We start from the raw sequence: 6,805 nt of genomic DNA, 5'->3' as shown, positions 1-6,805 counted from the left end.
AACAACTCGTAACTAATTGTGCATGCCTCCCCTTGTGAAACTAAGAAAATTAAGCTGCTATCACCAGTGAGTGATTACATCCACATGCTGCAGGCATATCCATATAATCTATCTGCAACCTTTGGAATGAGAAAAATGCTCATGTTGATTTCACAAATTAATTTTATATGTAATAATTTATGACAGGTGGGACAGGCATTAGTAATTCTTTTTGCAGCTGCGTAGACACCCAAATCTGCCCATACTTGCTATGCTTGATTAGCCACTGCTTCCATTCTTCCCTGAGATTTGTGATGGAACCACTCAGTTATCAGTTATTTCTTCAGTAAGACAGCTTTTCCCCCTATTGTTCATATTCCATCTTCAGCCTTGCACTGCTTCTAACTTTTTCCACAGTTTCTGACATGGTGCCAGAGTCCTGGCTAGCTGTAGTTCCACAGCACCACACTGGGAGTGGGGAACAGCTCCTGACTGAAGCAACAGGAGCTGAACCTTTGAGCTGATGCTCTATTGCAGTTTCAGTTCTTGGTGCAAGGAGGGAGCAAAGGACGAGGAGGAGGCTTTTGGTTTGGGTTCCAGGGAAGGTTTTATTCTCCAAAGGGTTCAGGGATTGAAGAGCCCCAAGCGCTGCTGTGCATGGGATTAAGTACAGCTGAAAACTGGTGGGAGGGTACAAACAAACAGCCAATGGGAATCCAGAAGAGAGGAGTAAAGGGAGGGGATTACTTTTCAGGGCCCAATAGGGACAAGGGGGAGGAGAGGACAGGCCACACGGGCCAGTAGGGCCTCGAGGATTAAGGGTTGACAGGGAAGGATCCAGAACAAGAGGCAGGGTTTACAATGATGATGGGAAGCAAGGGGCAAGATCATGGTGACTGGCATGGAAGGTTCAGGAATAAGAGGTTGGGCATACAATGATGGGCAGCGTAGGGAAGGGTATAACTTTGGGGCAAACCAATTTCAGAGGAGCATGGGGGAACATAAGAACAAACCCTTTTCATAACAAAATATGAAAATGCAGCACAACAGATCCTTTTCTTCATTTGTCATACCTGATTGGTCATAATCCTTTTGGAGGAAGGTTGACATCAGGCCATGAGCTCTTATCTAAAGTAACTGCCATCATGTTCATTGCAGGTTGATGAACTGTGGCTTTTGCTGCTGCATTGTTGATACATTCCTTTGGCTGATTGTGTGCCCTGTACAGAATGGACAGCAAACCACAGCAATTTCTTTGGCAAGTTGAATTGTGTGCAGCAAGTCCCAAATTTCTGTTCCATTAGCCACACCTTTTCATGAGGAAGTGGGACACCCCCATTCTTTGCACAATATGCTATTGCATGGCATGCACCAAGAGCATACGCCAAAAGCATACGCCAAGAGTACACTTGGAATCTATATAAATACTCACTTTCTGCTTCCCAGGCATTGCTGCTCAGGCTAAGGCAGTTAACTCTGTCCCTTAAGCACTAACTGTTGCTGAAGGGCTCTGGCATCTACAACTTGCCGCGGTTCCACAATTCTGTAGCCAGGCTTTTGTTGCCTGTGTAAACAGTAGCATGATTCCATCTGTGAATAAAAAAAGAACTGTGTTTGTTTTATTTTGTCTCTCTGTGATCTGCTTGTGCTTCACTAATAGTCTGGATTACCATGTCACATCAGTGGGGCTCTTCCCCTTGTCTTGGTATTGGTAATAGTGTTGCCAGGTAGAGTCACACACCTACACTTTAAAGCGGTAGTTTGTATTTATGTGCACATGGGGGAGACACATAGCTTGTGTCTTGCTTGTGAAGTAATTCAACTTCATGTGGCACATAGATTGTATTGGCACAGGTGCCCTCATACTAAAGACTTAGTTTTTTCCCCTATTATAGCTGCCACCAACATGGATCTAATGTATGTTGAAGCTCCAGCTGCCACCAGATCCAGTTGGTCAGAATAAAATGCCACAGGTCTTTGATGAGGAACTAATTTCTGCATTAACACTCCACTAGCCACTCTTTTTTGTATGTATATACATATCAAAAGGCTTTAGGTAGTCTGGAAGCCAAAAAGCTGGAGCCAAAACCAAGGACCTTTTTAAAGCTCTGAAGGCTTTTTCCCATCCTGGCCCCTATGTAATGGGTTCTATTTCTTCATTTTTTGTTGTTTCTCTCAGAGATTATATTAGTTCCCCTAATCCTCATATCCACAGTTGGCAAAACCCAGCTGCACCTAAGAATCCTCATAGCTGGTTGTAATGGTTTAGATTTGCCAATTTGAGTTTCCTGGCCAACGCACTAAATAATGTGGTGGGTTTAGCGCTGGATAAAATCACCAGTGCACTTACTCATTTCTTGCTGTGAGATATGGATTAGGAGAAGGGCAAAACAGGCTTAAAACTTAAAAGGTATTGTCATGGAGTTACTTTACTTTTAAGAAAAGTTGAAGTTTCTGGGAACTGCCTGGAGTCTTTTCTCCTGACCAATTATCGGTCATTGCTGAGAATTGACAGCAGTTTAGGCCATTGAAAAGTGGGATCAACTTCTGAACCCTACCTTAAAGTGTAAAACCAGAGCTCTCTTGGTTCTCTTTGTTTCCTGGCTGTGAAGAGTGGCGGAGCTCCAGGGGGCTGGGCCTGCCGCGTCTCCCGGCCGGGAGATGCGGGCCCTGCGGGGGGTTTTCCCCGGGCTCTGGCCGGGCTGGGCCGGGCCGAGCTGATCTCTGGCTCGGCTGCAGGGTTTTTGCTGTAACTAAATTCACTAGAAACTGCTGAGTGAAGAAGGAGAGAGAGACTCTGGACCTGCAGCGGGCTGGGGCAGCGACTACACTCTCCAGAGCAGCCATGAGGAACTCTCCATCACAGACGGCTCCAGTTCCTGCACTGGCCGAGGCCACAGAACTACCTACAACAGCCTGGGCAAGATTTTAACTCTTTCATTACCCAGATGAGACTTGCGAATTAATCTTTTATCCAGAGAGAAAAAAAAGAGAGTGATCAACATGAAAAGAGACTTTATAAACTACCAGTGACAAGAAAGAAAAGAAGCTTCAGAAAAGGTAGAGAATTAAGAAGATGCTTTCATTTAGCTGAAATATCTTTCTGTTTAAACTATGGAGATGGACAATGAAGTCCTGAAAGAACTCCTTTAATTCATGATAAGTATCTAGGGAGGAATAAAGTGTTCAAAGTGTAAACTTGAGTAATTATGGTATAGTGAAGTGCTGGGAGATTTGAAGCCTTGAGAGGCAATGAGAAAACTGTTGTCTAGTGAAGCTCACAGAAACAGATGAAGAAGACTTTTTTTTGCCTTTGAATACTCATCCTTAAAGATGCTATCCCTAGACTCATGGCCCAAACACACCTCAGAGTGATGTAAAAATGGGAGGGGTGGGCTCTGATAACAGCAGCTCTGGGCAGCTGATATCAGGGCAATGGAAAACTATAACAAAAATAGTTTTCTTGTGAGAAACTCCATAAATTAACAGGAAGAAACTTCTGTTTCTCTACAAAGACTGGTGAAAAGACTGTAGCAAGAATTGAGACTGTTTTAACCACCTAAGTTCCAAAGTTTTTGTCTCTGTTGTCGTGTGAACAAAGGAATAGTGAGTAGATAGGGGATGAAAAGGTTTTTCTGGAAGTTTATTCTGGTGTTCTTATTATTGTAGTTTGTCAATAAACTTTCTTTATTCCTTTTAAGTTTTATGCCTGTTTTGCTCTTGTTCTAATCCATATCTCACAGCAAGAAATAAGTAATTTTCTTAGTTATTAGTTTTAAACCACGACAGGTGTATAGAAACTTTATTAACAGGACTACAAGAAGCATTAGAATAAAACTTCCAGAACACCTTTCCTCCCCCTGCCCAACTTTTTCCTTTCTTAACTGACAATGTAGAAACAAAACCTGGGATGGTAAAGCAGTACCAACTATACAATAGTCTTTCATCAGTTCTTGTAGGGAGAAGAATTTTCTCTTCTCATGCCACGGACACTTCTCCACAACAGTTCTCTTGTGGCTTTTCATTTTCCCAAATAGCAGTCACCCAGGCAAAAAGTTCTGCATAATGAAATTCTTCTCATTTTCACAGCCCTCCTAGAGGTGTGTCCATGAGCCATGAACTCACGAGGTATTATTTGAAGGATGAGTTGTTCAAAGTCAAAGGTTCTCTTCATCTGTCTCTGTGATCATCTCTGGGAACAGAGGTTTTCTTCTTCTCTCCCTGGAGGCAAAGGGTCTTCATGAACTCTCATCTCTCTCTGTTCAGGCTTCTCATGGGATCACAGCTACTCCAACATCTGCTTGGCTTCATCAATGGATGTCTCTGCTCACAATCTACAGTTTGAATCTTTCATCCTCCCATACTCTCTCATAAATTAAAGGAGAGATTTCACTATATCATTGTCCGTTTCCATGGCCCTACCAAAAGAATATTTCAGCCCCATTATGCATGTCCTCATTCTCCTCCCATGTTGTCTTTCTATGTGTTATCTCTCTTTTTCACTCTCTGGAGAGAGGAACAAAGACTGCAGGTCTCATCAGTGTAGTGAAAGGGTTAATATCTTGCCCAGTGGCCACAGCAGTCATGGTGTTGGATTTCAGGCCCTGCTGGGCCCCTCCCTCTGTCCAGCATCTGCTGAGGGGGGGCGAGCAGTCCTCATTTTGTCTGGAGCCGTCTGTGTGGGCCAGGGTGGGGGGATTTAGTGTTGGCCAGATGTCAGCAGCCATGGCCTGGCCCAGCCTGGGGCTGAGGCCCCGCAGCCTCCATCCCCTGCCCAGAAGCCATTGGGGTCCAACCCAGCTTCACACAGGCCACAGGGAAGCAGGGCCAGTCCCACCAGAGCTCCGCTACCTTCTGAGGCCGGAGGCAAAGAGAAAGATTTCCCGGGTTTGTGGTTTTTAAAAGTGGATCTCACAGAAGAAGATCTAATTTCTAAATGGTGCAAAATGTTTTCAGTTCTCAGAACTAGCCAGCTATTGGCCTGTTCCAGGCACAGAGGAAGCTCCCAGCAGCTTTTCTCAAAGAAATCACTTCCATGGTTGCTTTATTCTTTTCCCAAATGTTAATTAATGTGAAACCACCATACTGGTTGTGGTTTTTCAACTGGCCAAAGAATTTAAATTATAATCTTTACTCTTTTTGTATCTATTGTGATAAACAAAGCAGATTACCTCAGGAAAACAGTCCAATTTGTTCAACAAAAGAAATAAAACTCCAACTGGAAGTGGGACCCCTAAGATAAGCTCAGGGATCCAGCTCAATAACCAGATCTGTTTCTACAAACAGTCCACAGACTGGGTGTTCCTCAGGCGACAGAGTCCTTCAGAAGACCTGAAACTTAGTTCCAGAACAGTCCTTATACTTTCTGCTCATGCAGGATTGGTGCATTTTTCTATCCTCAGTTTGACTGGTCCAAACACAGTCCTCTGATTGGTCTTTAGGATCCTGCAATTTCTACCAATCATTTCTGAAAATCAACCTCCCATTGGTCAGTCTCTTCAGCCAACAAGGATCCACAACATCATCTGGCGTTGTGACTTCACTGTTCTAGAAAGTTCCATTCTATTCTGTTTATATCACTCTTATACCCCCCTATTGTTCAAAACTGGTTATTACACTTTTCTTGTACACCTATACAATCCTACGCAATAAACAACATCATAACCATAACATCTCTAATCAAACAAATTATCTTATTCATAACATCTATTATTTGCTGTCCTTCCTTTAAAACAAATCCCAGGTATTTTACTCCCATTTGACACTGTGTGGAGCTGGAGTTTGGATGGAAATGTGCCCTTGGTTGCTAAGGCAGTACATAAATGTTTAATACCTTTCAAACAGTCATTGCAATTTCTACTAGCTATTAGAAATAAATTATCTACAGATCACATTAAATCTGATCCACCAGGTAACTCAATATCCTTTAGATCTTCTTTTAATATCTGAGAAAATATGGTGAAATGTTGTGGTGTGCATTTATTTTATGGTTCATAGTTAGTGTTTCAATGTGAATGGTTTATTCCAATGTTCCCCTATATTCTCCCCAAGTCGGTACATCCCTAAATTGTATCCTCCCCTATGCTGCCTATCATTGTAACCCAGCCCCTTATTCCCTAACGTTCCCTGCCCCTTTTTCCAGGTCCTTCCCTGTCAGTCCCCAGTTGGGCCAATCCCCAATTCTACCTCCCGTGTGGAAATCCCCTAACCCTGGAGGCTCTATTGGCCCATGTGACCTGTCCTCTCCTCCCGCTTATCCTCACTGGTTCCCATGTTGTAAACCCCACCTCATGCTCCTCCCCTGTTTGTTTCTGATTGGTTGAATGTCCACACACAGGTACACACCCCCTGAAACCTCTATTTAATCTTGAGCACAGATTATTTCAGGGCTCTTTGTCCCTGACCCCTTCAGCCTCAGTAAATTTAGGGTGCTGGAGCCACGCAGAGAGCCTCCTTACTCTTTTGCCTTACCCCTGACACCTGTTCCCATACAGCAAGTAACTCTAAAGGTTCAGCCTCAGGAGTTGCTTCTCCAAGGCTTTTCCTCACACCTGGTATGGTGCTGGTGTGCACAAAGAGATAGACAGGGCTCCACTGACTATGTCAGTGAAAGATCCATTAAACCCCTCTGAAGGACAAGATCACATCAGCTGAAGTCTCTTCCAAGTAAATGCAAACAAGGGATGGCTTTCTTCATCTGTGGGAATACTGAAAAACACTGCAGTCAGATCAGTCACAGTAAAACATGTAGCTCAGTGCATGGTTTTCAAGAGGGCAGGAGAAGAATCTGGCCCTGAGGGGTGTGAGGCATGCTGGTTAGTTGCTC

Source organism: Parus major, chromosome 3 (genome assembly GCF_001522545.3).
Source record: "Parus major isolate Abel chromosome 3, Parus_major1.1, whole genome shotgun sequence".
Classification (NCBI taxonomy): domain Eukaryota; kingdom Metazoa; phylum Chordata; class Aves; order Passeriformes; family Paridae; genus Parus; species Parus major.
Note: the sequence above shows the minus strand (reverse complement) of the source record.